Raw genomic sequence first — 12,286 nt, 5'->3', positions numbered from 1 at the left:
AATTGTTTAATGATACCCTGTATAGGTTTCAGTGTGGGGTGGTAGTTGACAACTAGGGGTGTGTGATCAGAGGGTTGTTTTTTTTATGTATTGAAGCAGGTTCTCTCAGAGTACTCAGGTAGCCTGTTCCATGAGCCGATCTGCTTCTCTGCAGAGTGTCCTTGTTTGGTGAAGGCAGTTTTAAGATGTATATCCCAGATTTTCTCCTCGCAGCATATTCTGTGGTGTCTGAGGACCTGGCTGTAGATAACAAATTTCTTGGTATATTTGGGATGTGTAATGGGGTTCACTCACCACTGGGGCACCTCCTAATGGCTGTGTCTAGGGAATCAGCTCTCATCCAGTTTGGCGCCCCCTTCTATCATTCGCTCACTATGACAAAAAGCACCCCTGTATTCACACCCTACATATTATTGTAATAATCTTTGTGCAAAATATCCTATAAAACTAATAAAACTGAGATATCCTTTAAAACTAATAACACACTGATCATTAATATTCTTTTGTAATGTATGTATGAAATGCATATTAAGATGAATATAAACTGAAATTATGACTACAGTGGGTTTACCAGACAAATCTGGAGTGGGTAAACTGGTTTATCAAAGACAAAGGACAAGTTGGTGCCTCTAGCCAGGTGTCATCAAAGTTGATGGGCAATCACCTGTCAAGTAGCCATTCTTTGGCAACAAAGGGGCGCAGAAACAGTTTGATCTGCATTTTAGCAAACAACAGCCTAGAACCTCTTTCACCATGAGATTCCATATCTCCTTCCTCACAACTGGAATGAACTTTATTTAGGGATAACCTTCAGGAAAATGCATTTCAAAGGGTGACTGGGTTATAAAAGTGAGGGGCAAAAACACCCTGATTCATCTCTCTTTCGCCCAAGAAGACAAAGGAACCAGCCCTGAATTTGGTCAGTCATGTTGCTGGGAACATGTAGTAAGGATTTTATCTTGAACCAAGTCTAGCTTGTTAAATTTTATCTTCTAGAAAGCATTTTACCTTTATTTCTCTTATAACCATTCTGACTTTAAATACTTGATACTTGTACTCACTTAAAATCTCTCTCTTTGTAGTTAAATAAGCTTATTTTATTTTTAATCTAAACTAATTCAGTGCTGTGTTTAAACTGAACTGTTTAGTAACTCTAGTTAAAGTAGCAGACTGCTGAATATTGATCCTTTACAGGGGCAACAGGACCTTTAAAATCTCAGCTGCCCGGAGAGGGCTGGACAGTGCAGAACCCAGGTTTTTGGGGAAAATTGAGTCTGGGGAGAGTGTGGAGTTATTTTACCAGGGGTTAACCAAGGCTGGTGAAGACCATTGGAAGTCCATGGTGAGGCAGGCAGGCTCCTGAAATCTAGAGCATTTAACTAGGGCTGTATAATACATAGGGACTAAGTTCATACTTGTTGCTGTCTGTGGGTGTTCCAGGCAGAAAACCCTACAGTAGCAAGGCATAATAAGGCATTAAGGGGTACAGGGTAAAAGGTGACAACTCTTCATTAGTCTAAATTGCACCCTAGAACTTCACATTCACCCTGTGGCCTCTCTCTCTCTCTCTCTCTCTCTCCATGGCTCAGCTCTCCAGCTAGGTCACTATATAATCCCCTTTTTGGGGGCTGTCAAAGTGCCTCTGGACAAGTCCAGTTGATGTCCCCCGCAATCCTGTGCCACTTCCCAGTGGTTGGTAGTAGAACCCCGCCTGCCTGCTACTCTGGGTTTCAGCTGAGCGACCCTACAATCAGCAGCCAAGGTCTGCACAACCTCTAGTCTTGTTGCTTTTTCACTGAGCTCCTTCCTACTTCATCTTCCACAGGGTTTCTTCTCCACAACTTCTGAGTAAATCCTTCCCTCAGGGCCAGGATCCCAGGACATCTCTCTGTCCCTAGGGTTTCCTCCTTTTGCCTCTCTAAACCTAGAGCGTGACTACCAGCTTTCACACTTCAACCCCTTTCTGCCCCCAACTTCCTGGCTTTATACCTTAGCCAGTTTCTCCTCCAGCTGGGTTTGATCAGCCATTAGTCATTTTCAGTCAAGCCAGATTCTTGACCAGGTGTGGCCTGTAAGGTTAATTGGCCCTGACTATGCCAGCTTAGTCCCTTCAGGACTGGTGTGGGGTGAACACATTATCACAGGGTGGCTACTGGATCTGTGAAGGTAGGTATGGTGATCCCACAGGTTTCTTGTATATAGTTATCTGTAGGGTTCCATTGTTCAAGCTGATTGTCTCACTGAGCCAGAAAGGGTTAAGCACCTAGCAGGCTTCATCACCCAAATTCAACCTTTAGAGACATATTAAAAAGTATGTAAATGGGTAATTAGGGCCATTCCATGTTAGATAAATTAGAGCTTTGAAATGTAGACTTGCATTGTTAGAGAATTAGAAGAAGATAGTGATTGTTTTTGTGTCTGTTTAACTATATCTTGTTAGAGGTTAACAATGTAACCAGAGAATTCCTGTCTGTCGCTATGTTCTATTACAGTGGTTCTCAAACTTTTGTACAGGTGACCCTTTTCACATAGCAAGCCTCTGAGTGCAACCCCCCTTATAAATTAAAAACACCTTTTTATATACTTAACACCATTATAAATGCTGGAGGCTGACAGCTCACGACCCTCCATGTAATAACCTCGCAATCCCCTGAGGGGTCCCGACCCCCAGTTTGAGAACCCCATTCTATTGATTCAAATATCAAAAGGATATGCCCAAGCTCGCAAGTAGAGAAATATTCCCCTCTGGCCGAAACCTTGAGAACTAAGGGTTACCAGGTCCAGACACACATACTGATCGTCGGAGCCTTAGGCACATGGGACCCCAGTACTGAGAGAATGCGGAATCGGTCAATGCTACGCTTGGCTGATGTGTTTCAGAGTAGCAGCCGTGTTAGTCTGTATTCGCAGATAGAAAAGGAGTACTAGTGGCACCTTAGAGACTAACCAATTTATTTGAGCATAAGCTTTTGTGAGCTATAGCTCACTTCATCGGATGCATTCAGTGGAAAATACAGTGAGGAGATTTATATACACCCAGAACATGAAAAAATGGGTGTTATCATACACACTGTAAGGAGAGTGATCACTTAAGATGAGCTATTTCCCCATGTTTATTCCCCCCCCCCCGCCCCGCCACTGCTCCTCGGAAGTTCCTGTTAACTGCTGGAAATGGCGCACCTTGATTATCACTACAAAAGGTTTTCTCCCCTCCCCCCACTCTCCTGCTGGTAATAGCTCATCTTAAGTCATCACTCTCCTTACAGTGCGTATGATAACACCCATTTTTTCATGTTCTGTGTGTATATAAATCTCCTCACTGTATTTTCCACTGAATGCATCCGATGAAGTGAGCTGTAGCTCACGAAAGCTTACGCTCAAATAAATTGGTTAGTCTCTAAGGTGCCACAAGTCCTCCTTTTCTTTTGGCTGATGTGGCAACTCATGGTGTCGGACACCATCAGGTGGTCGAGAGATATCTACATAGAACACATCACTGGACATCTGCAATATCAGGAGGGATGAGCTGAAGTGCCGATGAGAAGCTGAGTTAGGAAAGTATTTTCTAGATGGGCAACCAACCTAATTCTCAATTACTGAGGGACAATCGCCATTCATTGATATATTTTGCTTTCCACAACCAAATCTCTGTACAACTTTTCATGAGTGATGTACCCGAGTATTTGGATTCTAATTGCTAAACTCTATTGTTAAATCTATTCACCTAAATTGGTTTATTGCCGATTATGTACTCTATGTATTCAATGACTTTTAAAAAACGAATTTTGTATTTGTGGATAATCTAAGCACTATAACCAGATGTACAGACACTCTTTTCCCAACCTATGTACTATATAATTTTTTTTAACATTAGCTTTAATAATATTTTTATACTATTGTCTTTATTTCTCTTTGAAGTTTGTAGTAAACTACCTGTAAAAGGCAGGAGATGGGCAGTTGCCTTATGCTAATCCATGCAGCTAATTACTGGTGGTACTTAGGAAATAGGAGGTCTTCAAAGCCATGATGATCACCTATTATTCACTTACTGTCAAGAGGCTGTCAATAGCCTTCCAGAGATCTATAAAAGAACTTTAGGGCCCTGATCCTGTTATCTCAGATCTGCCTAAGCTTCCTCAGGGCAAGTTTGAGTAGCAAGACTGAGGTCTCCAGCTCCAGTCCGGATCACCCTGATATTGGACATTGGAATTTAACCTATGGAACTAATTCTCAAAGAACTCTTTGCAGCTCTAAAGCTCATCACCTCTACTATGAAGCGGACCTAAGAATTTTATTCATATCTATATTTAAAATATTTTAACCAATATTCTCTCTCTTTTCTTTCTAATAAATCTCAGTTTAGTTAATAAGAATTGGCTGTATTTGAGTAAGATCTGAAATATTCATTGACCTAGTGGGTAAGCAGAACTTTATATATGATTAACAAGATTTTCAGTAATCCTCCTCATATTTGACCTGGCTGTCTGGGTTGGAGCCTAAAACTGGATTGCTTTAAGGGAACTGTGTTTTTGGCTTCTGGGTAACCAGTAAGGTATTGTAAAAGCTGTTTTGTTGCTGGCTTGGTGAATCTAATTATTAGAATAACCACCAGTTTGGGGGATTGTCTGCCCCATTTGTTGCCGTTTGTCCTGATTGAGCAATCTCAGTCTGGCCCTTCCTGGGACCCCGGTCACACTGATCATAGTGGCCAGGAAACTGATGCTGTTGCGGAGGTGTTCTAGAGGGAGTTTGATGGATGAGTGGGGTTGTTGAAAGTGTGGTGGAAATCTAGGAGGGAGTTTAGGTCATCTGTGCAGAGAATGACAATGTCATCCATGTATCTCATGTGTTTCATGGTGCAGTTGTCCAGAAATTCATCCTCAAGGTGGCCTGTGAAGAGGCTGGTGTATTGGGGAGCCATCCTAATAAACATGGCTGTTCCCGTGACTTGAACCAAGTGTTTGTTGTTGAATGTAAAATTGTTATGGCTGAGGATGAAATAGATGGATCTGGGGTGGGTATCTGAGTGTTGTCCATTACCTTGTAGATATTTGAGGCAGACAGCGATGCCGTCATTGTGAGGGATGTTGCTGTACAGGGAGGGGACATCCATGGTGGCAAAGATGGTGTTCTGAGGGAGGTTGTTAATGTTGCAGGACTTCTGGAGGAAGGCGGTTGTGTCCTGGAGGAAGCTTGCCCTTTGTGTGGGGAGTGGTTGGAGGATGGTTTCTATGAATCCCGGTATTCCTTCAGTAAAAGTACTGTCACCAGCTATGATGGGTCTACTACCTTTGGGGGAATTCTGTGCCACTGCGCATGTGCAGAAATTGTCCCCAGCAGATTTCTTTGTTTCCTCGCAGAAAAATGACATCCTGATGGGGAAGCAAAGGGAAGCCACAAGAGCAGCATGCAACCCGCCCTAGCAGTATGTTTTGGGTGCCCAGGTCAGCCAGCAGAGAGGTAAATCTCTGTGGGGCAGGGGATGGGACTGGGGAAGACCTGGCTGGTGGCTCCTACCCTGCACTGGGCTCATCTGTTAGTCCCAGCTACGCTGGGGAGGACGGGACTTCCTTTTCCCCTGCATGGCATCTGGGGCTATGTCAGACTCACCCCCAGATTTCTCCCCTGGCTGTAGGAAGCTGTGCAGACTCTTCCCCCCCCAGTACACACACTTCCTGCACACCTTCACTCCTCAGCTTCAGGGGAAGGGATTGCTGTACAGGGAGCTGCTCCCCCATCCACCCAACCCCTTTGCATCCAGACCCCCTCATACTCAGACCCTCCCTCTGAGCCTCACCCCTTTGCACTCAGAACCCCCCCTTGATGAGCCCCAATCCCCCTGCATCTGGAGCACCCCAATGAGCCACCTGCACCTGGATTCCCACCTTACTGAGCCTCACTCCCACAGTATCTGACCCCCCATACCAAGACCCCCCACCGAGCTCTATTCCCCCTCACACCCAGACACCCCCCACTGAGCCCCGACCACCTTCACCTGGACCCCCCTGCAGAGTCACATTACTATTGCACTCAGAACCCCCCAACAAGCCCCTGTGCATCAAGATCCCCCCCCTGCACCCAGATCTCTCACTTAGCTGTCTGCACCCCGATTGCCCCACACAGAACCCTCTCAACCCGCACCTGTATCCCCCCACACTAAGCCCCTCCACACTTGGATCCTGCCTTGCTGAGCCTGCCTGCCCACACCTGGTGCACCTGGCATGGAGGGCAAGGCCCTTGAGTGTTTCTGGGGCAGGCCCTGTCCTTGTGCTGTGTCAGGGTTGGGTGCAGCCTCATCGCTGAGTCTGTGTCCCAGTGCGGGGAGCTGCACAGTGATCTCCCACCTCTGGGCAGCCAGTAGCATGTGCTCCCCAATGCCATGTTGGAGCCTCCACATGTATTTGACAAATAAAATTTGCAGAATTTTAAAATATTGTGCACAGAATTTTAATTTTTGTTACAGAATTTTTATTTTATTTGCACACAATTCCCTCAGGAGTAGACTACCTGGGTTCCCTTGTTTGTGTATCTTAGGAAGCATGTAGAAGATCCCAGCAGTGGGTTTATGGGTGGTGAGGTTGTAGAGTTTCTCTTGGAGTTGTTTGGGGAAGTATTTGATTATATCCTTAAATTCCTGGGTGACTTGCGGTGAGGAGTCTTCTTTGAGTTCTTTATAGTAGGTGGTGTCAGAGGGTTGGCGGTTGGCTCACCGATGTAGTCATCATGGTTGAGAATTATGATGGTACCTCCTTTGTCCGCTAGTTTGGTCACTATCTGGTGGTTGGATTTCATGGATTGTACAGCTGTCCTCTCAGAGGTGGAGAGGTTGTGGTGGATGGCAGAGATGACTCGTACCTACCGATTGGGCGGGGGGGCAGAGTGAGGGCAGTAGCTTTAGCAGATGTTACTGAGCATACTCCGTGCATATGAGCATACTCAGTACAAGCCAAGCAGCAACTCAGGGGTGGGGGGACGTGACTCCACGTGCCTTCCCACCCATGCATTGTCTCTGGTGGATGGGATGTTTCTTAAGGATTTCATAGTTCATTTTTTTTTTCCTGAAGCAATTGACATAATGATCACATGTGTGGTTTCATCCACTGTGGGGTGTCCAAACAGAAGATTCTTTTTTACTTATGACTGCCAGTGGGACACGGTAGTTTTGAGTGGTGTCGTTGTTGTAAAATTATTTGAGGCAGAGTCGGCAAAAGAATTCTTCTAATTCTCCATATGTTAGTATGGTATCATCAGGTTCTGTGGTGGTGCAGAAGTTTACTTCCTTGGAGAGTACAGATTGTTCTGTGCCGGTTAGAGGTACTTTTGATAAATGGATGATGCTGAGATCCTGTATAGTGCCCGTGTGGTGGGCCCTGGTTTATCCTGGAGGTGAAGTTCTGTGTATTGTGGAGGAGTTGTTGTGCTGTGGAGGAGTTGTTCCACTCGTTTTTGTGTGGGATGTGTCTCATCGGGTTTTTCTGATATTTATTTTGCATTTCTTGCATGATGTCCAGGAAGGTTTCCTGATTTTTTTTTTTTTTTCTTTCCAGTGCGTGGGAGTGTGTGATGATTTCTTGTTTGAGGTGGTCCCTTCTGGACCATGTGAGGTGCAGGAGATGGTGCCTGAGTTTTTCTGAAGTCCTTTTGTTCCGCTTATTTGAATCTGTATATTGTGGTTAGAGAGTTATAGATGGTGAGACCTCTGGGGATTATACTTTGTTTCTTGCATTTGCTCAGCAAGTAGATGTCACGGTTAAGTTTTGCTTCTTTTTCCTTCATGTTGTGGAGTTTTTGTTTCAGACAGCATAAAATCATAAATTCTAACAAACAGTGATAGCTGCACAGTGTCACTTAAATTGTTTGATTCACCACTGCAAGAGACACATATTTGGCGGGTTGTTTTTTTTTTTTTTTTTTTTAAATCGGAAAGCAGTGAAACAATCCTTGTAAATTACCTCCACTCTTCACAGTGCCGTGGAATCAGACAGGGGAACTTGCCTTCACACAGTTCACAATGTCATATTTGTTTTCATCTCCAGCAAAAAGCTCTTCTAGCATTTCCAACAGGCACTCCTTCACAAGCGTGGCAACCAGGAAAGGCCTTTTCTTTTTAGCTAGTACCAACATTATCCAAAGAGAAGTGGCTGTTGCTTTTCCCTGTACAGTCGCTGATGTTGTAAGAATGACATTTGAAATGTGATATGAAGACTTCAGATTTTCAATTTTGTCACGTCTTGCAACACTGCCAGGAGGATAGGCCCCGTTGAAGTTACTGCGCTTTGATTCAAAGTGGCACCTCATGTTGATGACCTTACAGACAGAGAGAGTGATTTTGCATATTAAACACAAAGGATTTGCATTTAAATGAGGTGGCATAATAAAAAGAAAATCCACTGTCCAGTTTGGGTTAAAAGCTGTTTTCACTCTTGACTTCGCAACATTTACTCCTGCTCATTCATTTTTGGCTCCATTTTCATCACTAATGAAAAAATGGGTGATGTCCTAGTGCATTTCGTAGCCAATGAACTTTATACACATTCATCTGTCAGTACCAAAAATATGGTATTGATTCCAAACACTGCAGTAACTTGTAGTGCTCTACACCATTTCTGTAGGATAACTAGCACTTTTGATAGATTCTTGCAGCCAGTGATCTAGTCAGATTCTTTAACTATATGGGAATTTTATAGATTTTTTTCATTTTATAGCAGCTATATTTATATGATAGAAGGTTGGGTGATTAATCATTTCTGACTTTTGAATCGTGGCCTAATAAACAAGACAGGCTGGAGTGAGTTATTTTTATAGCCACGTGACAAGAGATACTGATATACAGTTTGAACATTCTGAACATAGAAAAAGGAATGTAGGAGAGAGGGGGGAAAAAAAATGAAGGCCACCAGAAGCATTCGATCAAAGTTAATGGCATTTACCAGGGACAATGGCTTTGGTAAGTATTTTCCACAGCTATGTCTGTCATTTTTCTGGATTTCTGAACATTTTTATATAGCTGTTTTGCATTTAGCTTTAATGTTTTCTGTTCATTAAATCAAAAAAGTAATAAAAACCAAATGATCAAGATTTCTACAGCAGTGCAGGAATAGACCTAATGTACAGTACTATAATTTAGCAAGCATCTTGATTGACTATTAAAATCTACATTAAGATCAGAACTGGAATACAGAAGATGTGGTCTCCTGAAAGCTTCATTTACTATAGTGGAGAGGAAGCTGCTGCTGCAACTTGGCAAAATTAATTTTAAAAAATAATAATACAAAACACCCTTGCTCTAAGGTGATAGATCCACACTAAACTAAGCATATGAAGGTTTGTCCTCAACACCAGCGGTTTCAATTTATTTGCCTATTTTATCAGTAACTTGGACAGAGTGAAAATGGCTGGCCTTTTTTGCTTTTTTATGATGTAGCTGCTCAGATAATGGTGATGGGGCCATAGGTAGAGAACTCTAGATGAATAGAGAAGGCCTGATAGAAGGATAAAGACTGGAAGTGGTATGGGTTTTTTATTACTTTAGAAATATTAAATACATTCTTCGTTTCCCTGTTTTGGTCTCTTTGAAGGACCAAAGAACTAGGATGGAAGCATTTTCCCCACACGCACTTGGTGGAAATTTAACAAAGAGGTCATTTTTCCCAGCTGTTTGCTAGATAAGAGTTAAAAAGCAACAAAACAAAATAAAGTATGCAACGATCTGCCTAAACATCCCTTCTCTTTGCAGTTACCCAGGTTTCACTTCCTTGGGGCTCATGACATGATCCTGATAGTTTTCAATTCTTCCAGGAAGAATAGGGTAACAAGACCTGAATCTCTAGGAAACAGCAGCAACAAAGCAGAAAAATTATATTGACAAAACCTTTCAACTTCTTTATACATCATAAAGAAAGAAAAAACTCCCCTCCCATTTGGGGTTCTCTCTACAGCAAAACGCTCTGGAGACATTGAAAATAAGTTTAAAATGCTAGGTTTTTTTAAAAAAATGTAATATACTTTGCCTTCCAACTTAATTGCTTTGGCTTGTGAATTCCCTTTTTATTGCCTAGAAGTTTTCCCCCCTTGATTATATTTGTTTGAAGTTTGAACATTTAAACTGAATGCATTTCTCTCTGCTTATGTACATCATGTACAAATAGCATTGTGTACTTGGCTGATGGAATCTGGCTTTCAAAATAATGCATGATCATTCATTATCTTTGGCACCCACATCTGAAAAATTTGGCCTGAAGCAACTTGATAAAAAACGCATAGGAAGTTAGTGCCAGAGCAATGATTAGAACTCAGGAGTTGCCGGCTCTTTGTCCTAGGCACAACACTAGAGCATGCTCTCAGTTTTTTTGTTTTTGTAAATGTCTACAGCCTTCTTGCTTTGTTTGAGTTACAATCTGCATTTACCAAGACAAAACAAAAAAACCTGTGACATACAAATTACATGTTTCTAGCGAGATTAGTTGTAAAGTGCTCTATTATTGTCACCTAAATAATCACCCATTTGGGGTTTAGAATGGTTCAATTAGAAATAATATCCATATCAATTCTGACTACGGATAACACTGCACTTGCACTTCAGAATGTAAATTCAGACAGTTAAAACAACTTGATTGCTTTGTCAGGCACTGCAAAATGAGAGAAGGTTTAGAAGACAAGGCACTAGTAAGAGAAAGTTGCTTCTCTGAAAGGTCAGTAAAAAAAGGTTCTCAATGAGAAAAGTTAATGTGACTGCTTGATTGTTGCAGATTTTCATTCACACGTGGTCTTTTGTTTTTAAATATTCTAACCTTACACGACCTTATCTAAGATGTTGATCTCTTATACCATTCAAGCTATCTTCAGTAAATGTGAAATGTTCCCTTCAGATGACTGGTCAACTAACCAGTGTAACAAGATAGATCCACAAAACAGTGCATTCTTCTGCTCAAGGCCAGTCTCACGTCAATCATTGGTCTGAAATGTGACAGCTCTTTATAACAAGTTTTACACTTCTAGCATCTGAGGAATGCAAAGTGATTTATAAATATTTATTTAACCTAAATGAGATTCCTGAGACAATTAATTTACAATTGGTTAAAACTGATACAAAAGTAAAATATGAAGGTGTAGTTGTAGCTGTATCATTCCCAGGATATTAGAGAGACAAGGTGGGTGAGGTAACATCTTTTATTGGACCAACTTCTGCTGGCTTGAGAGCTTGTCTCTCTCACCAACAGAAGTTGGTGCAATAAAAGATATTACCTCACCCCCATTGGCTCACAAAAGTGAAGTGTCTTCTCCAAAATCAAAAAGCAAGTTAATGAAAGCCAGACCCTGAGTTCTGAGTCTCAGTCCCCTAGTGTAGACCACAGGACATACAGAATGGCCAAAGAGATTTAGATCCAATTTTTTTTTTGCAATGACAACTGGTTTGGGTGCCCCACTTCAGACCCTTAGCCTCAGAACAAATGAGCACCTGCAGTTACCTTTGATTTCAGCTGAAGTTGTGGGTGCTCTGCACTGGAATCTGATTTTGGGTGCCTCGGGTCTGATTCCACAAATGCTGAGCTCCCACAGCTCCCATTTACCTCAACGGAAGTTATGCTAATCTTCAGAGGTTGGGGCAGTGGGGGGAACAAGACCAACATTTTCTAGAGTAGCCACTAAAGGCCTGATCCTGCTACCATTGAAATCAATGGGATTTTTGCTAAAGATTTCAATGGAAACAAGACCAGACCTTTAAGCATCTGCTGGATGAACAAGCCAGGTTCATTTCTAATGATTATGGTAACTCTTATTTAAAATTCTTAATTTACAAGCCTTGTTATTCTTGAGGGTGGCTCCTGGACACATTTCTTGCAGTAACAAAGATTTTCTTCCTTCCCAGTCTGAATTTCAATCCGTTAATGAGACCCAGTGGGTGAGGCAGTACCTTTTGGTCCAATAAAAAAAAAATTACCTCACCCACCTTGTGTCTCTAATATCCTGGGACCAACATGGCTACAACAACACTCCATACAACAATCTGGCAAACACATTTAAAGCAACTGGTTCAGCAAAATACACTGAATTCTATTCAGCAACCGAGATGCATAGGGTGCAAGTCTCACTCTTTAGTCTCTAAGGTGTCACAAGTACTCCTTTTCTTTTTGGAAAGTGATCGAGCACAGCTAAACTAAGCATATGCAGGGCTCTTCCTCCTGGTATGGTTGTTAGTAGCGTTCCTTCCTTACCCTAGGGTACAATTACACAGCTTAACCCATTATTGGGGAAGGCAGGTAAGCTTTTAGGTAAAGAGCATGAT

The sequence above is a fragment of the Lepidochelys olivacea genome (assembly GCF_965140295.1).
Source record: "Lepidochelys olivacea isolate rLepOli2 genome assembly, chromosome: 1".
In the NCBI taxonomy this organism is placed as follows: domain Eukaryota; kingdom Metazoa; phylum Chordata; order Testudines; family Cheloniidae; genus Lepidochelys; species Lepidochelys olivacea.
This window is presented reverse-complemented; position numbering follows the sequence as displayed.